Here is a 26,860-nt window from a genome sequence, read left to right on the forward strand (position 1 = left end):
AACACCGACGAGTGGTGCTTAAACTGCAATAAGTGTTTAAAGGCTTGTGAAGAAGCAATAGATGATACCGTCCCGCTAGGAGTTACCCAACACGCACTTGCTATTGCGGCAACGGTCGCACAGAAGGCAACAAAGGTGTGGATGACTGCATTGTAGCTGCGAGCTTGTGGTGATGGGACAGGGAAGGAGCAGCCGACAGCGCTCATTGAACGTGCCGCGTATCTGCTGTGTGCATAGCGCACTAAGTACAGTAACGGAGAACGAGAAAGTTGCCCTGCTTTTACTTGAGGGTCAGTGACCGTTGTGGCCGACCATGGGAGACGAGACGGCAGAAGGTACTGGTGCGGCCGCCAACACCGGAACAGCAGACACTGGAACTGCCACCGCGCAGGAAGAAGACCCGACGTTCAAGGGGAGCACTATGCACTACTGCATAGGCATCATCCTCATCGGCCTGTTCGTGTTCCTCGTGTACACCGTCGTCGGCGCACTAGCCAACGTAGAGATAAACTTTGACATTCCCTTCCTGACGAGGGGCAACACGACCACCACGACGTTGGCGGTGGCGACCAAGGCAACCCTCAATCTGACCGCCAACGGCACGGTCAACGTGAAGCAGGTCGACGACGAGATTGAGATAGTGCAACTGAGGGACGACTACTTTGTGCCAGGCGAAGGCGATGAAGAGGAAGTTCGAGTAAATTATGGCAGATAGCGTTGAGTGGATCGCCATTAATCGCAACTCACAGGGAGCGCTGTCCCCCCCCCCCCCCCCCCCCGTCGCCAGTTTCGCCAGCGTCTTCATTTTGAGCCAGCCTTCAACGTGTAAATAACGCTTTTGCACTTTGCCAAGCTGCGCTGGTCTCTTGTTGCTTTGTGACTCCGAAGTACGAAGAATCTAGTCGTTGTTTAGTCATTACAAGGTTTCACGAGGCGAACAAATGCGTCAATAACCTGTGAAAAATATAATTACTGCATACTGAATACTGTGCTTACTTAAAGTTGTCATCTGCGTATTTAACGATGAAACTGCGACATTGTGGCAGCGTATAGTTGGCTGCCCTTGGCTGCGCCCGGTGGAAGCTTTTGTGGGAAGGACAAGACGCGGAGTTTCTGCGTCGGCGAATCAACGTTCTTTTGCGACCATGACGTGGGCAACAGTGATCGGCAAGTGCAGCGGTGACTGTGGAAGTTTGTTAGCGTCCTTGCGCACAGGACTTGCGACGAGCTAGCGGATGACATCGCGCCGCTATAGCAGGGATACAACAAGCATTTGCTTCGGAGATGACGATTGCAGAGTACTTAGATGACTAAACTTCGTTGAAAGCAGCTATAGGCTCTGGACACTCCTGGTGCAGTTCGCATTGCAGAGTGAAACGAAAGTGCAAGGAACTGGGTGGGTAACCCGCACTTCAAGATTTAGTTTTGTCGCATAAGGTGGTCATTGACCTGTGCTTTCAAAGTGGGCTAGGGTGGTGTTTATTACATTTGATGCACTGTAACTGAACTATGCACAATCATTCGCGAGGCAGTTGTGATTGCGTACTTTTCACCCTAGCTCAACTACGAGTGTATGTGTGGTTTGCGCGTCAAGGCAGTAAGTTCACGTGAACATACCGGGGAATTCACCGGGGGTGTACTTTTCGTGCCAATGCTGTGAATGGACTGCAGGTGTGCGCATGGGTGCTTTTCGCACCACCAGCAAACTCTAACTGCGACGTACACGTACACGTCACGTAAGCCTCGTATAGGCACCTAATTCAGGCACAAACAGGGAAACGCGCTCAGGATTTCGCCGTGTTCGTAAATAAGCGTACGGCCTAATTAAACTGGTCACTTTGGTCACTTTTACAGACTCACATAGCTCCATATGTGAAAGCTGACTCTCGAAAACCGTACAAGCGCTGGTTCACATTCCTTTGCATTGGGCTTTCTTCTCGCTTTCACTTTAATATGTTTGCGAATTTGCAAGCGATCTCGTCGCTAACCTTCTCTCAGTGGTATTAATATTACAGCACTAAACTGTTTCTTTGCATGTTATGTCCATCTGTTAAGTGCTTTAGAGTAAAACCAGGCTTCCAGATTGTGTTAAGTTCGTAGAATGACATTATCTAGAGACTGGGTTATTCAATTAAACGCGCTTACACTCTGCAGGCGTATAAAAGTATCGTCCAGATCTGAATCAATGACACTCGCCTACAGAAGTATTGCGGAACATGTGCCATCTCGCAAAGCTTACTAAGTCCACCAACTTGCCCAAATTGTTTCGAGTACCGAGATAAACGGTGACGTAAACGGTTTTCTTAACTAACCTGGCATGATAGTTACGGCAGGCGGGAATAAACCCAACAAAAGCGTAAAACAGAGGTCCTGGAAGTAAGCTTTGTGCCAATTACGTGCAGCACCAAACACAACAATCAATTTAGCGCAATTTAAGAAAAAACTCCGAGGACACCTCAGTACTTCTTGTGAGTTTTGGCTGCGAAAAACATTAATGTCAAATTGACCGCCACTAAGCGTTCATTCGAGGTACGAACTCCTCGCCGGCAAGCGAGCGCCTTGAGGCTCTTGGCCAACGCTTCCTAGATAGCACAAGGTCGGTGCGCTCCGATCCGTGTCATCACGCTACCTTGCCCGATTTCCACAGCACCTAATGGGGACGCTTCCAAGTAAGCCGCGGTGATTTTGACGTCACCGCTTTCGTCACGCCTGCCTTGGCAATGGCAATTTCGCTCGAAGCAGCATGCTGTCGTAAAGCAGAGCGCACGGGCCTGCTATCTAGGAGGCGCTGGTTTTGCCCAGTGGGTAAGACACTCGGCCTCTGAGCGTGGGGTCGTAGTTTCGAAACTCACTACCACCAACGCTTTTCCTTTCGAATTTATTCTGTCTCTCTATACATTAATTTCGCTATAGCGATTACCGAGGCGAAGTTAGAACGCAGGCGAGGACTTGCGCGGTTAACACATGCGTCTGAGAGGGAGGGTGACGTGGCGTCGCGGAAATGCCCTCTCCCCCTCACGCAACACCTGGCGCGCCAGCAGTTGGCCTCTTTCGCCCGCCCCGCCATCGGCTCTTCGCCGTCGAGGCGCGGACGTGACCTGGCGTCGCAGCCAATAAGAATTTAGGTGCCGTTTCGATGCTACAGACGTCAATGAGTCATTTGATGTTTTCCCATCAGTACATCACAAAGGAGAAGACGCGGACTCAGCGCTTACTAGCCAAATTTACCAGACAACGACGAAGACGACGATAGCCAACTGCCAGATGTAATAGGTTGGTCACAACGTACAGCGTGTATTATTTCAACGTTCATAGAAGTTTAAAAATTGGTTATGGCATATAGCAGACATTTTTTCATTGAGCTAGATTACCCAAAGAGGCAGACATTACTTACACTGGAAATCAAAACTTTAATTGAACAATTAACAGTCTCACTAACAAACTCTTAGAGAAAATTTTTAACACATCGCAATACACGAATTGAATCCAGTGATGCACACAAAACATATCCAGTTGGGATTAATTTTGATGCTAGCATCAATTTCGAGATAAGCGCAGTCAAACTTGCGGTAAAAATGTACTGTTGCCCCACTTGCCTTTTCTTTAATTAACAAAACGTCTTTTTATTCACTGAAGCTAAAAAAAATCTGCTCGAACACCGGTGCATTTCGTCGCAAATTTCGGGGACGCATGTCTCAAGACTGGTGTTATCCTCAGAATTCGTTCCAAGTAGACAGGACTTTCAAGGCCACCAGCTACAATTCGTAGATTGCAATATGTGCCGCAAAGTACAATTAGTTGAGGAGTGCCATAATTTTCTTAGTTAGGAAAGCATTCAGTATGGTTTCTCATTCAAATAATGTCTGCCTCTGAGCTCAAGAAGTATAATTGAACTACATGCCACGCGGGATACCTTTTTTTTTTAATTCTTATTAAAAAATCGTATACAAGAGAAAATCAAAATGCATATGTTATAGCAGGAACATGTGAGCAAATGTCGCTCCTAGAGCAAATGTCCCTCCCAGAAATGCGAAACTCTTTTGTGGTTTCGCGTCGGTGAATCATCGGAAGTACATCTCACTTGATACTCTCTTTACGGGGCCCCATGCCCCGGCCTTCTCTCTTCCTCTTCGCCCATTAGGGTGGGGGAGAGTGAGCTACGCGTACATAGAAACGCTGCTAAGGAAATCAGTTGCTGCTCTGACGAAGCGAAGTTCTTTTGTCGAAACGGTGGATTAACAGGAAGCTTTAGCTCGGGCCCCATTCCAATGCCGCCTATTCCAATACGTGGAAAACGCGGAAACGCTTTTTCTGAGATAACCACTAGGCCGATTTTAATGAAATTTGTTGCATTTGAGAGAAAAAGTTAAATTCTATAAACTCATTGTAGCGAGATTTTTATTTAAGGCCTGAGTATCTTCAAATAAGTTTTCAGAGATTGGCATGCTTGAAAAGTATCTCAGCACGAAGTTCACTAATTCGCAGCTCTGTACCCAGAACAGATATCGCAGTTCTGTAAACTGCATGCTTTAGAGCATGCAAAGCGCATAAATCTTATATATCGATTTATATTTTAAATGAATTTGTTACATTGTTTATAAGGATTCTGCAAAATTTCTACTCACATATTAGTGGTCTATCTGAGATCCATGCACAATACATCGACTTTCTCTGCTTCAAATGCACTATTAGATACAATTTGCCCAATTGTGATATTGTTTTTCATTGCTAAATATCTAAGTTGTAAGTTTGATAGCTTCGTTTTCTTGAAACTTCCGATTTTCAACAAATTTAATTAAAAAGTTGAAGGCCTAAATGAAAAATTCACTAGCAACAGTCACTAGATTTTAACTTTTATTTCAAGTGCAGCAAACTTCATCACCTAAAGTACGCAACCTCATCTGAAGGAGCGAACCTTGCCCCATATATAGCAGCGCTTATATCGTCAGCTTCAATTGAATTCTTCTTTCTCTCTCTTTGGGGTTACTGCAATGCACGTGAACTTTCAATCATTTTGTACTCCCCTTCTTTCCTTCAATCTCTCATGGCCTCTCTCCCGGGCAGGATAGCCAACCGAACGTTTGTCTGGTTAGCATGCCAGCCTTTCCTTCTTTCTCTCTTATGGCTCATATTCTTTGCAGCACCATCAATATGCAATTTCGTTATCGTAGTGGTCGCAGCTCCTCGCATCAGCGCCACATATCCACTGTGGTGGGATAGGCCAAGAATCGATTAGCACGCGTGCAAGTAAATATGAGAGAATATTTAAATGTTAAAGTTGAGTAAGGGTTCGTTAGAGGGAAACAGAAATGTTTCGGTGTACATAGAATATTCAAATTTAGGAATTAAAGTGAACCACAAATATACTTTTGTAGCAGACAAACAGCGTACGTTGGAATTCAGCACACGAAACTGCATGAAACGTGAGAGAAATTCCTACAAGGCCGAGAACAATTTACCGATAGTGCGGCCAATAGTCGAGGCGCACAGGGCTACCAAAACAGAATCTGCTTATTTTCGGTAGTGTGCAAAGTTTTTCCTAAACCGAAGCTTTCTTTACCCCCTTTACGCTTTACCCTTTTACCACTTTACCCTACGTTGCTGGTGTAGCGTTATCGAGTAGAGAACAACTTGGAGAACTGTTCCATGTGGGGAGTAAGGCGCTCACTCACGCACCATTCCCCCAGAGAGGGCACGTGCCCCTGTGACGCAACGTGTAATGAAGCCTTAAACGTATTTAAACCCGTGTCGTACACTTCGCTGTGCGCTTACCTCTCGTCAACATTTTTCACGCGACAAACATCATACATCGCCTTTGGTCCTCGTGACACGGACAGATAGCAGAAACCGCTGACGAGGTTGTGCTCCTGTCATCTGCTGCTGCTGCTGCTATACCTTGCCGACTTCAACAAGCTGCGCATCATTTAAATTCCAACATTGTTGTTGTTGTTGTTGTTGTTGTTGTTGTTGTTGTTGTTGTTGTTGTTGTTGTTGTTGTTGTTGTTGTTGTTGTTGTTGTTGTTGTTGTTGTTGTTGTTGCTGCTGCTGCTGCTGCTGCTGCAAAACGTCGCTCGTGCTGGATGGGCGCGTTTATTGTTTCTTCGTCTTCAGCCGATAGCTAAGCTGCGTATATATTAGGAGTCCGCTGTCACAGTAAAAGAACGAAACGCTTCTGCAAGGACTCGGGAACATAAAAGCATGGTACAGGCGGATAACCACAATCTATTTAATTATGCTTCCAACTACGACATAGAAACCAAAAGTAATGTTGACCTCCGCGCCCGTTGGAGGTTCAAAAAAGAAGAAAACGAAAAGAGAAGGGAAAATAAAACTTAGTGCAGTGCATTTGACGTTTGCTGAGAATCCTTTTAGCCGATCAGCCCCAAACGAGGACGTCGCCATGTGCTGTCACCACGCAGGCCTCGCCGGCTCGCATTAGCCTCGTAGACATTACCTATGGCTTTTAGAGCGCGCTGCACTTTTGGGTATACACTAAATACGCGCTTGAAATGAAAGAGCTTCGCGCGTGAGAGTCGGCCAAGTGGTTTCGGGTTTCGGCGGGGGCGATTTCGCACGCAGAACCCGATCCTGGCGCAAACGACCAAATGCGTCCCCAGGGGTGAACGGGGGCCGGGCGGGCGGGCTGTGTTGGCGTGTGTCACAGTAGAAGGGGGGGCCGTGATTGACAGCAGTGGGCGAAGGACGCCCGGTCGTGTCACTCCAATACCAGAAGGAACAGAGTGCAGAGAGTTCGGAAACGTACAAGAAGATGAAAAAAAAGTTTGCGAGAATGACAGTGTAGTAAAGAGCGTGGTCTCTCCGGGAAATGACTGCGTGAGAGGTTTCTGTCGTACGTGCACGAAGAACACTGGCGCTGCGTGGGCAATTAGGCGCCCTGTAATATTTCTATACCCTACTAAAATATGGATAGAATTGAACAGGCTCTCAGGAACGGAGGAAGCCTAAAAACAGTGAAGAAGAAGCTAGGAATAGGCAAGAATCAGACGTGTGCGTTAAGAGACAAAGCCGGCAATATCGTTACCAATATGGATGAGATAGTTCAAGTGGCTGAGGAGTTCTATAGAGATTTATACAGTACCAGTGGTACCCACGACGATAGAGGAAGAGAGAATAGCCTAGAGGAATTCGAAATCCCACAGGTAACGCCAGAAGAAGTAAAGAAAGCCTTAGGAGCTATGCAAAGGGGGAAGGCAGCTGGGGAGGATCAGGTAACAGCAGATTTGTTGAAGGATGGTGGTCAGATTGTTCTAGAGAAACTGGCCACCCTGTATACGCAATGCCTCATAACCTCGAGCGTACCGGAATCTTGGAAGAACGCTAACATAATCCTAATCCATAAGAAAGGGGACGCCAAAGACTTGAAAAATTATAGACCGATCAGCTTACTGTCCGTTGCCTACAAAGTATTTACTAAGGTAATCGCAAATAGAATCAGGAACACCTTAGACTTCTGTCAACCAAAGGACCAGGCAGGATTCCGTAAAGGCTACTCAACAATAGACCATATTCACACTGTCAATCAAGTGATAGAGAAATGTGCAGAATATAACCAACCCTTATATATAGCTTTCATTGATTACGAGAAAGCGTTTGATTCAGTCGAAACCTCAGCAGTCATGGAGGCATTACGGAATCAGGGTGTAGATGAGCCATATGTAAAAATACTGGAAGATATCTATAGCGGCTCCACAGCCACCGTAGTCCTCCACAAAGAAAGTAACAAAATCCCCATAAAGAAAGGCGTCAGACAGGGAGATACGATATCTCCAATGCTATTCACAGCATGTTTACAGGAGGTATTCAGAGGCCTGGAGTGGGAAGAATTGGGGATAAAAGTTGATGGAGAATACCTTAGCAACTTGCGATTCGCTGATGATATTGCCTTGCTTAGTAACTCAGGAGACCAATTGCAATGCATGCTCACTGACCTGGAGAGGCAAAGCAGAAGGGTGGGTCTGAAAATTAATTTGCAGAAAACTAAAGTATTGTTTAACAGTCTCGGAAGAGAACAGCAGTTTACGATAGGTAGCGAAGCACTGGAAGTGGTAAGGGAATACATCTACTTAGGGCAGGTAGTGACCACGGATCCGGATCATGAGACTGAAATAACCAGAAGAATAAGAATGGGCTGGGGTGCGTTTGGCAGGCATTCTCAAATCATGAACAGCAGGTTGCCACTATCCCTCAAAAGGAAAGTGTATAACAGCTGTGTGTTACCAGTACTCACATATGGGGCAGAAACCTGGAGGCTTACGAAAAGGGTTCTGCTGAAATTGAGGACGACGCAACGAGCTATGGAAAGAAGAATGATGGGTGTAACGTTAAGGGATAAGAAAAGAGCAGATTCGGTGAGGCAACAAACGCGGGTAAACGACATCTTAGTTGAAATCAAGAAAAAGAAATGGGCATGGGCAGGACATGTAATGAGGAGGGAAGATAACCGATGGTCATTAAGGGTTACGGACTGGATTCCAAGGGAAGGGAAGCGTAGCAGGGGGCGGCAGAAAGTTAGGTGGGCGGATGAAATTAAGATGTTTGCAGGGACAACATGGCCACAATTAGTACATGACCGGGGTAGTTGGAGAAGTATGGGAGAGGCCTTTGCCCTGCAGTGGGCGTAACTAGGCTGCTGATGATGATGATGAATATTTCTATAAAGAATGAAAAAAAAAAAAGGAAAGGGGGGGGTGGCTTATTTGTTCAGTGGTTCTGCGCCACGTAGTCGACGCACCCGACTAAATACAGTTCACCTTAGGTCATGTATAATTTTGTTTTTTTCAAGTTCACATTCTTCTTCCTGATCTATTGAGCTGAGCAATCGTCTAGAAGGTTCTGTGCATGACATGCCTCTTGATTAGTTTGTAAAGTATTTCCGTGTTGTATAATTTATTATTACTGTGTTCTTGTTCCAGAGACACAAGCTGCATTCAATGTCGTATGTGTGCTTGTACTTAGTACTCACTCCTGCTATGCACAGCTGCGTGTAATATTAGAGTATTTTAAATAAAGAAAAAGACATCGAAGACGCCTGAATAAGTTATGAGGAGGAGGAGAATTATTGTCCTCAGATGTTATAATTCTTTGAATTACTAGGTCCTTTCTTCTGCCAGGCGACGTGAGGTGGTCGTAAGCCCTTGTCTTTCGGCGATCTCCAAAGGGCAGTTGGACCAAAGGTACAATTCCAAGGGTCCGTAGCTGGACTGCGGGATCCGAGTTGGACGACGCTATATACCTCCCAGTTCGAGGTGTTATTAAGTTGGAATTTGCTCCCTGGCTTTTAGCCCGGGGCAGTTCCTCAATACATGTGCCTGGTCCGCCTTATTGCATTTGTGCCAGGTGCGAGGTCACGTCCACCAGGTCCGTCGCAGTTTCTTTCATTTAGGTGAGAAGCAGCCCGGATATATTAGTGAATACTTGTAAGGGTTGGCAAATGAGCCAGTCCGCAGCTTTCTCCAGGTGATCTGTTGCAGTTTATTCAGTGATTTATGTGAAGGGAGGTATTTTTTGTCTACCTTCGCGGTAGTGCACAGTGATTTCGTGGAACGTCACCACGCGATCCCTGGCTGAACCCAGGTCGAGGCCTCCCACCGCCCTTGCTGACGAAACCTAGGGCATAATTGTGGGTAGCCTAATTTCTGGGTGCGAGCAATGTGCCGGGACCCACATGATTCGACTCTGGCGATGAAGTGTTAGATATTTGTTTAGAAATTACAGGGCCAGTTTGGGGATTGAGCCACTGGCAAAGTTTCTAACTGCAGCTTCAGAATCCCTAAAAATGACTTTCGAGGCGGTGCCATGTATAGCCCGAGCTACAGCTGCCTCTTCTGCTTCCTCTGCATGCATGCAACTGTTGCTACAGAGTGGGCCTACCTTTAATTGTTGGCTTTGCCTAGAGAGAAGGCATGTCGACTTGGGTTTTCCCCAACGTCGACGTGGACTATATCCTGCAGGCCAGAGTAGTGATTATGTAGAGGTTTAGCTCTTGCTCTATTTATGTTCTTGTGATGTTCTTGCGATGTTCACGATGAATGTTTTTTTGGTATTGAGTCTATTCTTAAATTTCTGTGGTATATTAGTGGGAGTTTACATACTGAAGTGTGTGTGGATCCATAAGGGATCCCTTAATCCTCCACTATGTGTCTTCCTACTTCAGTTTTGGATGGCCTCTCCAGCTCGGCTAGTTTGTATGCCTCGGCCGGCTCCTCTAGTAAGCCGTAGTGCCGAAGTTAATTGGTCATGGCGATTTGCGTTGTCCTGGGATTGTCTGCGCACCCACGAGATGTCGCTACAGTGTTTGCACTATAAGCACTGGCACGAAAGTGCTACGAAAGAACGAAACATAAGGAATTAAAGCGGGAAGACGCATTGCACGGCGTAGAATTCCACCGACCGACCGACCGACCGACCGACGGACGGACGGACGGACGGACGGACGGACGGACCACTCGGTCGGTCGGTCGGCCGGTCGCGTTGAAGATCTGCAAACTACCACCAATTTCACCGCATTAATCCTTAGCGTACACCGACTACTTCCGGCTGAAGCATGTCGCAGCATGTAACAAACTCCTCCACCTCACCCCCCTTGTTTCAGCCAAGTATAGCAGAACACATCGCAGTCGCTAAATGCGTCTTTCGTCGTAATACGCGAGTGCGCGCCGATCACTCTTGTCCTATTCTAACACCAGGGCTAAATATAACTCAATTTCGCGGACATAAATCAAGTACCGTGCATGCTCCACCTCTTCCCTCTACTGCCCCCCCCCCCCCCACCTTCCCTGTCGCTTTCCGCGTCCTTTGCAAAGCGCACAAAAACGAACACCGAAACACGACAACGCTGAATTCGCCACGCTGCATACCGTGCACGGTGCGCCACTGTTTTAATGCATGCGAGCCGAGCAACGCAATTTTTCTTTCGTCTGACGGTGAAACTAAAATAACGGGATCGCGCGGAGAAACCATTAACCATCCTCCCGCGGACAAGCAATTTACATCCCTCGTTCCCGTTCCCTTCTTACATGCTTGACGTTGTGTATCCGCGCTCGCGGCTTCTTTGTTTCGCCATACCGAATTTCGTCATGAGCATATCGTTACTGTTGCCCTGTTCTTTCTGGTTTTTTTTCTTATTTCTTTCTTTATTTTGTATTTTTATTATATCGCTAAATCGACTCCCCGCACGTGCGCCTAAACGCGGGGGCGATGGCGTGTGTCCGCCGGTTGGAGCATTAAAAAATGCGATAAATTTTCCGGGACCCGGGAGCTTATTCACTTCACATTCATTTCTTTTGTTTTGCTTCTTTCTTTTTATATCCTTTTTTTTCTTTTAGTGCGGGCTATGCCGCCGCGTGAGTTGCCGAACGCGCGCGCATCCATTATGGGAAGCGCGCGGTTCGACTTCGTATCTGGCGCTCCTCTTCAACGTCGACGCGTCTTTTGTTTCCCCGCCGGAGGCCGCGGTACATGTAACGCTCTCTTAGGTATGTAGCGCGCCGCGTCAAGGACTCACGATTTCAACTGTGAACTGTTGTTAGGCGTTACGAAATGAGAACCCTGTGTTCGTTCTTTTCTTTTTCTTTCCTTCTTTCGGCACGTTTTCGGTCTGGCTATAGCGTGGCATATGTAGGATAAAAGAAAGACATAATTAAAGCTGTTGCGCAAAGCGACGAAGAGACAGGACTTCAAGGAGTGAGGAAAACAACACACGACACCTGAAATGCGTGCGGGTGTCATGCGCTGTTCTTCTTCTTTTTTTTTTTTCACTTAAGTCCCCCGTCCCTTTGTCGCTTTGCCCAACAGTGCTAATTATGTCGAACCAACTAGTCCACTGCGAGATTTTCCTCCAAAAGAAAGGCGTACACCGACCAAATAAAACTTTAAAAGGCAAGGCGTTTCGGCTTCCATGTGGAAGCCTTCTTCACAACGGGGCACACAAAAAAAATGTTGAAGTGGCTGTTTAGGTATGTTTTAACACGTAACACAAGAACTGCGCGTAAAATGAAGGGGGGGGGATGAAGGCGAGAAAGGTTCCTTCGTTTGAATTGAGTGGTGTCCTGTTGACTGTATCTCGAGGGGCTGAAGGTGCAGACATGACTTACAGTTTCTTTCCTCGCCGATTATACCAGAGTTAATCTAATCTATATTGTGCTCACTCGTTGATGCGTGCTCTGCCCAAAGCATTCCACGCCACTCGTCAATAACTCCCACTAGTGAATAACACGCGAAACAAGCTCACAGAACGTCGCCGTAAATCGCGGATTCACTACGCACGCTTTAACATACAACGCTCAACGAAGTGACATGGCTAAAGAAAAATTCCGGCCCAGTGCATCTCACTATGACTGTCAACGCACCGCACTGCGGAAGTAATGAGTGGTCCTTCTAGGATTTCCATTGCTACAAGTTGGCGGAGGCCACAACGAAAGCTGCATTAGACACGGCTTCCCAACCGCAGCCAGTTTTGTGCCACTGTCCGTGTAGAACTGGGGTTGAACCTACCTGACTTCGAATGAACTATACGGCGCGTTTGCATATGCTTGTTCTTCAGGCGTAAGACTTTCATTTTCGTCGCCAGCTAGAACAGTGTACCTTCTCATTTTTTATCATTAAATTGTTGTCATGCGACGCGACTCACCTCTGAAAGCGCTAGCTTGCACGACTGAAACTTGGCAAGGGTGGTACGCGCGATTTCGAGGCGTGCGCCCACGGTCTAATGGATAGAGCAACGTGCTGCTCTGCTGCGGGGTCCGGATTAAAAAAAAAAACGAGTTCAACCCAGTTTACTGTAACACGTATCAGGCCGTTTCCGTAGGCCGATCCCGAAGGCAGTGCCGTCGAAAACGTATAGGCCGTTCCTGCGGATACGTGCCACTGGTTAAGTGCCACTGCTGTGTGCCACCCTTCAATGAACCTCTCTGACGCCAACTTGGTTCTCTGGGTACAACAACATGCGCTGCACCGCGCATCAGCTCCCCACACGTCGCAATATCATGTACTGTTCGCTGAAGAATAGTTACGTGAATAGTTACGTGAACTACCAAACCGTTAGTGCTGTGCATCACTTAGATGTCAACTACAGTTAAGTCTGCTTGATTTCCTTTTTTCTATTTTTTTTTTTTTTTTGTCGCGAGCGAGACCGACGTTTCAAGGGCTATAGATAGCAGACAGCAGCCCCACGCTGCAGAAGTGAAAGAAGTAGGTTGAGTATGCGAATCGCATTAAAATAGAACATGTCTGCGCAATGCGTCACCGGCATCGATCTATACCACTCCGGATTTGCAGCTTTGCGTGCGTGGCTTGGCGATATTAGAGAGCTTTAGAATTCAGAAAGAGAAATTTAGAAATATATTACAGCTTTGGAAAGCTCGCCTTCGTGGATGCATGGCGTTCGCCGCCAGCCTCTCCCGTAAACATTATGGCTGCAGTTTGCGGGAAGCGTGAGAAGCACTGATGGATCTTTGAATGTTATCGCATTTCACTCTTAAAGGCGAAGCTTAAGCGTCCTCCAGTTTTTAACGCGATAGCTTTAAGGGCCCCGCGTCACAGAAAATCCGCGTCGGTGCCTGCTCCGATATCGGTATGAGAGAGTGAGTGAGTAAAGACTTTATTTGAAAACAAGGTATTGGCGGGTGACTTCGTTGTCAGGCAGCCACGAACCCCACGGTCCGGGCGGCTTCTTCAGCTCTGGAAAAACGATCCTGAACCATTCATCCCGATCTACGCAGGTCCACGTCACTGAACCGATGGAATTTCTCAAAGTGAAATGCGTGGGAAAATTCGTGAAATATGTACATGTGGCTTGGTTTATTACGTTTCATCTGCCTTCAGTGTTCTAAATTTCAACCCAACATATACTTGCACAAATGCAAGGGGCCCTACGAAAGGGCAGCATCGTTAACTGCAGCGGTTCAGCCTGTCGAGGCGGCCAAATCGAGACGCGCCAAGCGTCTCAATGCGTTCACTCGCCCGCGAGAAATTCGTAGGGGGTTGTTCAATGCTGCTTAGCGACGCATATGTCCGTAGCTTAACGGCTCAAATATCGGGCTTCTGTAGGCGTCCCGTGTCGTAATCCTATGACCGGACGATTTTAATGGTGCTGTATAGTATTACTGTATGAAACTTCGTAGTATGCACCACGTTGTGGTGGTTAGCACGATGATGCTCACCAAGGAACCCTAATGGGTGTCTACGCGCAACGATCGTGTCAGCAGCGGAAGCCATAGTCGTCCCGGCTCCGGCAGGGAAGATTCAGACGAGCGCGTCATGGGCTTCGTCCCTCTACGAAAGTTCCCCCCTCTACGAAAGTTCTGACGGCATTTGACCCACTGTCAGTCGGCGCGGAGATTGGGGTCTCCTACTCTATGTCTCAATGTATCGCGAAATGAAAACACGTATACAGTTGCGCTCAAATTTCGCGTTATGGAGTATCGTAATCGTCGAATTCTTTTTTTTTTTTTTTTCTGCCGAACGCGCCGCACGTTTCTGGGGGCCTTCTTATCCTTCACGCGCGGATCGCGCATGCGTCGTCTGTACCAAGACAGCACAACAACGATAAGAATGCAACACGAGTGTCAGCATAATTTCTATCGCAAGGAAAAATCAAAAGTGGCCGGCTCCCAGAGTGGGCGATAATTGAGTTAAACTTCTAAAAAAACATAAAGAAATCAATGGCTGAAACAACGCGCGCAATTTCGCCCATTCATGACCTGCATCGCCCTTATTTTCACTTTCTTTTTTTTTTCATCTTTTGGCCGCAAAGAAGCTGTATGAAAAAATAATAATAAATAAACGAGAAAATTACTAACCACAAGAGTAATTTTCGCGATGTTGCGCTCCTAATTACGCGAATCGATCTTTATGTTTCTGAATTTTTCTTTTTGTTCTGTCTCACACAGCTTCCGATGGCGTGACAAAGCCGGCGCGGGGATTTTTTTTTTTTTTTTCTTGATTCAGGATGAACGGCAATTTAGAAGCTTCACTGGAGATGTTCGCTCGTCCGAACCCACAATTTGCGTTCCCTCACGGCTCTTCCATCACTTCGCGGCATTTTGGAGCCCTTCTTATTAACTGTTATTCTTTCACGCGAGGCTTTCTAAGCACTGTTTCCTTGACTGTTAGCTCATTCCTTCGTATTTTCATTTCTCGCGATTATCGCCGTTCAGCGCTTATTCACCTGCAGGCACGCGTTGAAAGCATTTTTCGCGAGTCAACGGTGTAGCTATTGCCCTCAGTTGAGGCGGCACAAAAGAGAGGCTGTAAACCGGTTGTGATTGAGAAAGTGTTGCTTCGCAACCCTAATATAGTTAATTTACTGCTAGTAGGCTGACTACTAGAAGCGAAAATGGAGGCCAAACGTCTTTGAGTTTTTTTTTTTTTTTACTTTTGCGCAGGAACCCTGGCACCGGTACTTAATGTAGCGTCACAAATATTATTTAATGTTTTTGTTGGAGTAACTTTTATTTAATTTGGAGTGTTGTAGTGAAGTGAAATTATCGAAACTTGCTACGTTTAGTATTTGGCTTCTTTAGAATACACTGTATAGCGCCATCTTCGCCCATAAAAAAACTAGGCACGAACAGACGCCGCCGAAATCTGTGACCTCCCGGCAAGCTACAGAGCGGGAACATTAACACAGCGTCCCTACCCTTAGGTTATCGGATCATTTCTGGCTTACGAAGCCCGCTCTCGTGTTAACAGTGGCTGTTTTATTTTTACAGCGAATCTGTATATGTCTCACCGATTCCTCGGTCTGTCGCCTGTACGCCGAAAACTCCTCCGGCGCAACCACATGCGCATGCGCGAAAAAGAGAAAGAGAGGTGCACGACTGGCTGCGCCAGTAGTGACGTCGTTGTTCTCCGTCGCAGCCGAGCGCGCGCGCAGCAATCTCTTTCCGCCTCCGAAATGGGTTGCTCACGCGTACTTCCGAGGAGCAGGCAGCTTTCCATCAGCAACGCCGCGAGCAGAACCGGTAGCGAGCTCGTCTACGTGGTACCGATGCTGCAGCCCGAGCACAACAGGCTCGTGCAGCCGAGCGCAAGCAGCAGCTGCGCACCGAGGATCCGGCAACCTACTAAGTTGTCGTTTAATGAGCTGTCGGGATTAATCCGGTGATAAACACGGCCGCACGTCTCAGCTTCGCTGGTTATAACCATCTGTACGGAGTGCTTGGGCCGTGATGTCTTATTTATTTATTTTTTGGTATTGTGTGAAAGGTGATAAATTCATGGTTAACATGGCGCACAAAAGACAAAGGGCCGAGGAAGTTAAACTAGTTACTGACTCGCGATTCACTTTATCTTTTGGAAAACAATGGTATACGTTTATGAACCATCTAAGCGCAGCGAGCATGTGCAGAACGAATCGAAGATAGTGAAAACCATAAGAAGTCGAAAAATGTCACGTGTTATTTATAGAGTGACTTCGTTATCAATGAGTGCGAGACGGCTCACTAATGCACATATCTGAACGCTTTCTTATATGAGAAGGCTCGTTTATTTCGCGTGTTTCTTCCTGGAAGAAACGAGAACTGCGGTGTCACGAAAGACAGGTTCACGATGGCAGCCAGAATACTTACTTAGCCAAGCACTCTAAAAGCTAAGATTGGCTGTGGCATTTTGCTACTAACACAGCTCAACTGATTTTGATGCGAAAGCACCAAATGGCTCATTGAGCGATTGGATTGTAAAACTTTATTTGTCCAACAGATGTAGGGACGGCTTTAAGCCTTCCCACCTAGATGACGGCCAGGAGTCCTAAAAGCCGGCGTCCCGCGTTCGTACCAGCGAAACGGAGCCTAAATTACCATTGGCTACGACGCCACGTCACGAGCCAAGACCACCTAGATGGCACAAGGCCTGTTTACTCCGATCCATGACGTCACGCTACGTGGCCCGAAATTTCCATTGAGAAGGCTGGCGTGATGAAAGCAGTGACGTCAAAATCACTGTTGCCTACTCGGGAGCATCTCCATTAGATTCTATGGCAGTCGGGCCAGGTACCATTACGTCATGGATGGGAGGGGAAAGGCCTTGTGCTTCTAGGTGGTGTTGCACGAGCGCGCCTCGACGGAGCAGAGCGGACGAAAGGGAACACCTGCTGCCGCAGCAGCGTGTTGCGTGAGGGGAGAGGGCATCGCCGCGACGCCACGTCAGCGTGCTGTTGCTCTCGGAAGCCTGTGTTGTCCGCAGGTTCCTTGTCCGCGCAAGCGCTCGCCTGTGTTCTAACTGTGCCTTGGAAGGCCAAATAAATGCCCGCCAAGCGGCCCAACGTGATCGCTCGCCCGTGAGGAGTTCGTAACTCGAAGGGCCGCTCAGCGGCGTTCAATTGTACATTAATGCTTTCGCATTCACAACTCACAAGAAGTACCTAGGTGACCTCGCATTTTTTTTCTCTTTAGTGTCACTTTCAATAACTTCTGCGTTCGGGGTGAATGCCTGCGATATTTATATTGCTAATGCGCAAAAAGAAGAAAGAAATATAGGATGCGGGGGGGGGGGGGGCGGGGATTTACGCTAGGCCTTCAGAGGTGTCGCATTCTCAGGCTACATTTGCCTGAAGAGGGCGCCGGCTACTACCCCTCTGTGACTTCAATAACGTTTCTTCACTCACTCACTCACTCACTCACTCACTCCCCTCTGTGACTTAGCAGACGGGAATAAGAGGGAGGGAAAGAACAAAATCAAATGGCAAGCAGGTTAACCAGGCTAAACCTGGTCTGCTATACCCTACTCTGAGGAATGGAGAAGCAAACGTTTCATGCAAGGATAAGACGCCTTTAGTTTCTTTTTCTCACTGCTGTTGTGACCATCGCTACTAGATAATAATCTAGTAACGTTGGTTGTGACCGTCTTCTATGGAGACGCTCCTCGAGCTTACGCCGTGACTGTGCTGAGTGTGTAACAGCGAAGCTCTTAGCCTCTAGCTGGTGAGGATTTTTTTCATGTCTGCGTGCGAGGTGTTTGTTGACGCAAAAACAAACGTTCAGCTGGAAGGCTTTGTGTTTGAGTTTCAGAGTAACAGAATGACGTTCCTCCTATATTCGAATTACAGTCCGATGTCATCATGTCTGCTGGTTGTGTCTAAGACGTGCTTTGCAAGTTCTGTGACGCATCCTACTTTGAGAAATCGAATTAGTTCTATAACGCACTCGCACCAGGCGGAGAGCCTACCAGAATGAGAACGTATGCTGCAGCTCTGCAGCACACCTGCGTGCGCGCGTAACAAATATGGGCACGCGATGTGGGCGCTACTTTATATGTTGGCGCGTGAGGACTCGGACATTACTTACGTTGAAAACGTGCTGTGTTTCGTTTCTTACATGTTATCGTCCCGGTGGAATTGTGCCGTGATTATGACTCAGTGTTCGTATCGTCTCTTGTCGAAATAAAATTTTTTCTAAATACTTTCTAAATAAAAATATGTCATTGATGCCTGGGCGCTCTGCTCGATGCACCTGTTGCACATGGTGTGCTGGGACCGTAATCGACACTGCGGCAAACGCTGTTCCAAAAGCTACAGTGACGCCATCATAGAAATCTCGTCTGGTCGGAAGCGCGCTTCCCGTCCAGACGAGATTTCGCGACACTCTTGATTTCAGGCTACAGTGACGTTTCACTTCGTGAACGCTGGTTACGCGCAAGCGTATGGACGCCACGAACAGAGAAAGAGAGAGAGAGAGAGATATTATAAAGAGGAAGAGGAGCAAACATGCACCGCGGCGTCGAAGCACAAACGGAACGGGTGCGGAGGCGGTGGCGGACGTTGCGACGGTGTGACCCCAGGTGGGCCACACGGAAAGAGTATATTATGCAACACAAGGAAAAAAATAGACACTGCGAACAATGAGTGCTGTTAGGTTCCATCACGTGTTAAAGCCACTCCAGATATCAAACAAGGCGGGAAACGTTAACTTCTGTGCGATCCAAGTAAATCAGTAAACAGTGCGTCGTCTTTTCGTTCATCAAGCGCACACGTGATGAAAATACCCTTGCAATGAACAGTACATTGTGAAATGGAAGTCTTAAGCCTCGATGCATGTGCGACGGCTTGTGTAAAAGAAAGAATTAAGAAAGAAAGAATTAAAAGAAAGAATGAAGTCGTGCGCCCCGAATTCTTTCGCGACAGTTTTCGGCTTGCGCTTTGGGCCTCTCGCTGAGGACACATTTCACGTTGATCATATTATGTTATGATTATTATTAGTAATGGTAATAATAGTAATAGTTGTAGCAGTGAACCAGATGATATGATAAATATATAAATGAAGATACGAAAGAGATGAAATCCTAAATCAAATAAAATATCGAACGAGTAGTTGCCTTTGCATGAACAAAAAGAAATAAAAGAGTTTATAAAATAAAAATTAAGGCAAAGCAAAAGATTCAGGTAGCGGGTAGCACAGTGATCATGATCAAAGTTTTTTTTCCTGTCAATTTGTCTTGCTGGTATTTCAATGTTATAATTTGATGAAGGAGGCCTCGATCGATGATAATATGGTAGTGCATGGAAAACATTACCAAGGTAAGCTTTTTGTTTCCCAGAGGTAATGGTTTCTCAGTGACAAAATACCTGCTACAGTGTACCCTCTTCTTGCAGATCTCGCTGGTATTTCTTGTTCGAAGTAAATACCGGGAAAAAAAAGCTCGAAGTGCGAGAATCGCCCGCACCTGGAAAACGATAAACATTACTTACGCGCTGAATTAAACGCTGCCACGGCACCTAGCAATCAATTTGTTCTCCGCCGCCAACAACGTTTATATGCGTACAACGGAACCATCAATCAAGTGAAAAAGAAATAATAAACGGGGGCTCGAGCGTTACGAAGCTGCAATTTCAGGCACCTCCGTTTTTCTACGGACTGTGTAGAAATGAATTGGAACAGGCGGCGTGCAGACAGACACCCGCGCACTTACAAACCCAAAAACACATAGCAAACACAGGTCCACATAGTAAACACATGCTTTCGCAGAGACATATCTACATTCACGGATTCGCACACACAGAAGCACGCATGCGCATGACACAGGCATGTACGCGCGCTCAGACAGACAGACATGCACGTACGTGCAGACGCACCAAGACAGAGAGAGAGAGAGGGGGGGCGGGGGGGGGGGGGCATTGGGCGCTGATACATCCACTTCACGCCAAGGCAATTGCTACTAATGGAAGCATGGCTGTCGCACGCGTTGAGACGGTGCATTCATATTTGCGCACGTTCGTTACATGCATATAGCGTGCACATGATTCTGAACTCAACCGTCTTTTTAGCCTTCTTTTCTTTTTTTACGCCAGCCTGGAGGCTCGCTGCATACGCACGCAACTAGCAAAATTGCATTGCTCAAACATATCGGCAATCTTTTTTTTTTTCTTTCTTTTTTGCTCTCTTTTTCCGAGACAATTTTGAAACAACGAAACCGAGTTTTTTTTTTTCCTTCCTTTTTTTCTCTCGAGCTATTCGGGCTGGACCTGGCCGACGCAGGCGTTTTAGAAGCACCCCTCCACTCCCTTCTTCCCGCGGCCATTCTTAATAACGGTACTTGTTGAATACATTAGACGGATTCGATAATGCCTCCTACGATTCAAAAATAAACAGAAAGGTAACACGAAAAGGCGAGAATCACTCGAAACAGGGCCGGCAGTGCCGGTAAGCAAGCGGGACTCGTTGCAGCACGCGGGCAGGCAGATTCTCCCAACGAACACCTGCGATTTTCCGTGCTCGAATCGCTGGCTACACGCGGTGGCGCACTGGACGGGCCAGCACGCGAGATTCCGCAAACAGTGATGGATCGTCGGGAGCCGCAAGATGAACGGTTCCCTAAACTGGCTCTCCCCCAATTTGCGCTTGCTTTTTTTTTTTTTTTTTTTGCGCCGTTGTCTTTAGCGCAACCGGCTCCGCAAATGCACGGCTCGACGAGAGAAAGACAAAATATAAGTAAAAAGAAAAACGCCGTATAAGGAAAACGAAACACAAAAAAATCTATAACGCAGGGGGGCGCTTCTTAAACGCTGCACTTTGCTATGCGAAACAGCAGCAAATGAATGGAAGAGAGAGAGAGAAAGAGAATATTGGAAAAGTCGAGTGACGTTCTTGGATGTTGTTATCGTACGATGGAAAAAGAAAACTATGCAAATTTCTCTGATGAAATGCATGCGCGCGTGCGCGCTGTTGCAATCTCGAAGACTGTTCGTACGTCTTCGATACGCGCTCCTCGTCTATGCGAAAATTCACGCGAGTAAATTGGAATACTTTTGGAACGGCCGGGAAGCTTACGAGCAACGCATGTGTATAGACGTGCATAGGTGGGGACTTCCGAAAGTTTACAAGTTATGGAAAGCCTTTATATATATATATATATATATATATATATATATATATATATATATATATATATATATATATATATATATATATATATATATATATATATATATATATATATATATATATACCCTGAAGTGTTTTTTGAGCAAACTGTGGGGCAGTAAACTTTCGAAGCCTGAATTTATTCTCTTTGCTGGGAAAGGGAGAGCGAGAGAGAGAGAGAGGTACTTCCAGCTACCGTCACAAAGTTTTAAGCGTGTCTGTGAAGAAAAATCATGTGTATTGCTGTATATATACTCGTTCTCTGTAAACAAGTCTCCTTCATTGCTAGCTCTATATATTGTGGGTGATGGTGGCGAGCTAGAAAGTAGTCCATATTGATTCTCGTTTTATACTTTCTCTTGGGATCTTCACGCCTTGAAATCCAGAAGAGCAGAATCGTTGCAGGATTAAAGAATTCGCAGCAGCGCTGCCCTTCGTCAGGCCTTCATATACTTGCACTCATGTTGCAGCTAACACTTATCAACGCTGTGGAAGTGTGCGGCACTGATAAGTGTTAACTTGAACGTCAGAACACATAGCCCCGGATTTTGAGGACGCGTTTCTCGAAACAAATGTTAAGCTCTGCGTGAATTACTGCTTCATATGTCTTCATTCACGATAAAAGGCACCGCACAAAGTATTATACACCGCGGAGACCGCAAGCGCTGTAATAACGTGCCAACTCGCTCAGCTCTTCATCTTGATTCGGCATTATTTCATCGTGGATCGGCTTCAATTCACCCTGCTGGGACACGTGATACAACTGGGTTACCTCTCGCTGGTTTTTTATTATTGTTGTTGTTATGGACTCAAAAGGAATAACCATAGCTCCAACAAGGAGTCTGCGGGGCACGCACTGTGACGTCTGGCGTTTGAAGATCGATGTTCCCCATTTCCAGCCATGGCCGCGAGTAGCCCTGGCGAAAACTCTCAAGGCTACATTTCGTACATATTACTCAAATACTCAATAAATTTGACGATGAGAGCCATCGCCGTATATATAAAGTTCAATTTTAAGAACATCGCACGAATCGTGCAGAGGAAGTCATGGGTTCGGTGCCTGCCAAACCCCACAACGTACTTGTATATGAAATTGTACTTTCTTTCAATTTCACTTCCTCTTTTCTTTATGTAATGGGCCCTCAGGCACTTTCAAGTAGTGCGCAACCACTTTTCGGCTGAGGAAACCGTGACAGTTCTCGGAAAGTAATGAATTGATTGATTGATTGATTGATTGATTGATTGATTGATTGATTGATTGATTGATTGATTGATTGATTGATTGATTGATTGATTGATTGATTGATTGATAATATGAAGCTTATTGCGCATGTAAACCTAATTTAAATTCAGTAAGCTACTAAGAGAGAACTGCATACTTCGAGACGTCCAAGCAGCAAGGGCGAAAGAAAAAGGGCTAATTATTCGTAAATTCCAATGAACGGAAGAAGACATTGATTTGCCCTGTGTTTTTTCTTGGCTTCGTTCTCTATTAGCTTCATATGGCTGTCCCTACAAATCGAGCGTGTCGGTACACTCCCGCTTTTTTCATAACCATCGCTTTGGCTAACTTCTTCCTATTGCTTTCAAACTTCCTTCACAAGAAACTTCCCCCTTTCACTAACTCGCTCTCGACAACCGCAATCTTCCAGGAAATCCCTACCACAACACAAGTAACTCGTCCCTCTTCAGGCGCTAACAGGACATCCAAAACCCACGCTTCTATTCTTCGGGCAGTCAGCAAATACCTGCGGCTGCATGCCGATATATCTGCGCCATATATAAGCAAGCACACATCCTGCGTTTCTTTCCACCATTTGGCGCGAATTTCTCAAGAGACGTCCAGCACACGAAACTGCTCGTCGAAAAGCGAAGAAAAAAAAAGGGGGGGGCGGTTTTCTGAGACTCCCGCATGCTGCTCTGCTTCCACCTAAACCTCGAGTGTCCAAACACGGCATCTTCTCCGAACACAACCCTTATATACACAGCATACACGAACATCTACCAACGGGGCACGTGGTACAGAGAATCGCAAAGAAATAATATAGAAAAAAGTAAAGAAACTTCCGAGAAGAAGGTTATACATCGGACACTCGAACGGCTGTTAAGGCGCAGCGTGAGACGTCTATGTACATTTCGCGCTCGAATACGCGCCGACGACAAGTATATTGAAAAGAAAGGGTGGAGGGTAGCTTCGCAGTGAGCTGTGCTTAAGTAAACACGTACACACAGTAAACCCTATAGGTACATGCGCACTATACTCCCACCGAGCGAGCAACACAGGCGTACGCGCGTCGAACAGCCCACGGGTCACACGTTTCGAACGCAAAACAGAGCCTCGCGCGCGGCCCACATAGCACGAACTCCCGCGGAAGCAGCGATACAGAAAGTCTGAGTTCGAAAAAGTAAAAAAAAAAAAACATTCCACACTTTATCGGGAAGCACACGGTCCGATGTCGCGTATCTTCGAACCCGAAGACGCGTATGAAGCCTCCCTGGAGAGTAAATAAATAAATAAAACCAAAAAGAAAAATGGTAGACCACGGAGACCCGCTGATTCCGGTTGACACGACCACAAGCGACCAGGGGCTGGCGACGGGACAAAGGGGACAAATGGAGGAGGTTGGAGAAGGAAAGAAAAAAGGCGTCAAGAGACGCCTTTTTGGACGTGTTCTTCACAGCAAGAGGGGTCAGCGGAGTTTCGCCTCGTCGTCGCAAGAATAAGCCCCCACCGCTTGTACGCCCGGCGGGGGTCTGAGTACACATATGGACGTGCACGAGTACTGCGAGGCAAGCAAGAAAACACGCGCCCCACTCGCCACTCCGCAGCCGCGTCTTCGCTTCCGTCCGTCGCCATTATGGACCGGACACCTTGTCCGCCTCGAAGGAGGGGAGGCGCAGTTTACCTTCGCGGTTTGCGTGGCCCCCGTCGCGAGCGAGCGAGGTGACAGGAGATATTCGCGTCGAAGACGCTAACGCACATAAACACACACACACGCACAAAAAGTAGAAAACCGGAAAAAAGAGTGACGAGTGGGCAGTGTACATGTAGGTGAAGGTGAGAAGGTGGAGGGGGGGTATGGGGGGGGGGAGGTCGCTGCGGGACGGCGACATCGGCGACGAGGAGGTGACAAGACGCCGGGGCGACGGACCGGACATCTTGACACTCCTCTCGCGTTTCGAGTGAAGGGAACAAGAACGGAGGCTGGGGGAAAGGTCGTGCGGTGAAGTTGAAGTGCGCGCGCGCGCGCGTGCGCGCTTTTGTAGGCGTGTAGGATATACTGCGCAGCAGTCCGCTGCGACTGGAAGCGCTGGTCGCGAGGTGTAGAGTGACCGCCCAGCAAGGGAACTGTCAAAACTCGGTCCCGGAGCCAAGACGCGACGAGTTGACGAGATGCGACCACAGAAGAGGGTCGACGCGCGTTATAGTTGATGATGCGGTGGTGCGAGGAGGACAGGGGAGGTGGCGGAGGAGAGCAGGGCGATTTCGCTGTGAACCGCACTGCCCCTGTGTTTACGAGGCAGTTGACGTGTAGCCCCGAATACGTGTCTTCTATTTCATTGTGATTATTATTTCTTTTTTTTTTTTCGTCTGCCAAGAGGGACGGTCCGGGCTTCTGCTCTCCCGAGTTGCTGCGTGCTCCTGCGAGTTATCCTATAGGTTCCGCACGAGTTGTCCGTCAGAAGAAGTTTCTGTCTCTGGTTTCTCAGCCAGCGAAGACTTTAGGCTCCTTATCTTTCGTCTTGTGACGGGTCCTTTTTTTTCTCTCCGTTAGCGGCTTCAGATTAGCTATCCTGCTGACTTAGATGCGCTGTACGCGTAAATGGTCGCAGCGAGGGGTTCTTGTTATTCAGCGATCTCCCTGCCGATATTGTTACGATACGTGCAGGCGCGCTTGAGCTACGTTGGTCTTCGAGGGCACTAAACTTACTAATAGCCATGACATCAGGTGCTGTGACTTCAGTTATCGAGTTCAGCATAAGCAGCAGAGCACGCGTGTAAAAGAAAGTAATAAATCCGCAGAACCCCAGTCTTGGTGCTGTATAATATACTGTACCATGATGAACAAAGTTGGCATATAGACAGTGTCAAAAAAATAAAGCTGTCTAAGCGAGCCAGCAACCTACCAAAGTACAGTTTCCAGCAAGTATGAGTTTCCAATATAGTACGCATTGCATTGGAATGTGTGAGCTATATTTTCTAATTTTTTTTTTTTTTTTTTGCCTGCCACGAGCCAATTGATCGTAGACGGTGACACTCGAATTTCTTGCATTTCGGCGGCTCCGTTCCGAATCGACTTATATACTTCACCAAAACTCCTCAGCGAATGCATCAAGGTTTTAAACGCAGGATTTCCAGGAAAGCTAATTTTTTTTCGGCAAACAGAAATAATAATGCTAAAAAAAAACATGAAACGCACTACGAATTAGAGGACGTGTATATACGCGAAGGCCACAGAACCGCGCTTTCGAACCAGCTCTTGCCAGGCACGCGCATAGAAGGAGTAATAAAGCGTTCGCATACATATTCACGACCTTGGAGCAGTGTAGCACGCGTCCGCGTCTCGTAGTCCACCCTGTAGCGCGTAAGAATGCGCGAGCATGAAGAAACACACACACGAAAAAAAGGTACGCGAATTCCGGGCTCCCGAAGGCGTAAACGAAAGCGTTCGAGCCCGGCGCTTTGACCTTTTCGCAGCGAAGCACATAAAAGAAGATACCGTGCCAAGCTCGAAACGACAGACAACGTAGCAAGCTTACGAACCTGGCTGTATACAACGCAAGAATTGCAAAAGAAATACAAAAAAGGAAGACGAAAAATGAAAGACCGCGGAGCAATCTACTCGACAAACAGGGCCCAGCGGAGCGCGGTTTTCGAGAAGTCGTTTGGTGAGCACCGCCGCAGAGAGCGAGCCGAACTTCCAGGAGAAACGAGGAGGATAAGAAAGAAAATGAGGAGGGCGACCTGGATGGAACAAGGCAGCTCGCCAACGGTTTTTTACGATGTCGGCACGTGCTTGGGCCCCACGTATGAGAAGCGTATAGCTTTCCACGACGATCGGTGCGGTCCGGGCGCCCACTGTGTAAGAACTCCTTCCGAGAGGAATAGCCGTAACGTACTGTAGCACATAGGCGCACCGCGTTTGTAAGCTCGCGGTCGTGTAGTTCTGTGCAGCGTTGTGTCAGTGGCAACCTCAGAAGAAACGCAATCTATGGTGAACGCAGAAATAGCCATTCCGCGATTTAAAAAAAAAATGTGGCCCGAAATTCAACAGATGGCCCTCAACCACCGAGAAAATTTATGCCTAATACATCTATCGGGTGATGAAACTAGCCACTCTTACTTAATTTTTTTCTTTTGTCACAGGGAGCCTTTGGCCGCTTTTGCGAGCAATTGAACTACAAATAAGGCAACATAAGTTCTACACAATACCGACGAATTTCGTTGTAGAGCAGAGAGCATATAAAACAGACTGAGTTGGTCT

This window comes from Dermacentor variabilis, chromosome 7, assembly GCF_050947875.1.
Source record: "Dermacentor variabilis isolate Ectoservices chromosome 7, ASM5094787v1, whole genome shotgun sequence".
Taxonomy (NCBI): domain Eukaryota; kingdom Metazoa; phylum Arthropoda; class Arachnida; order Ixodida; family Ixodidae; genus Dermacentor; species Dermacentor variabilis.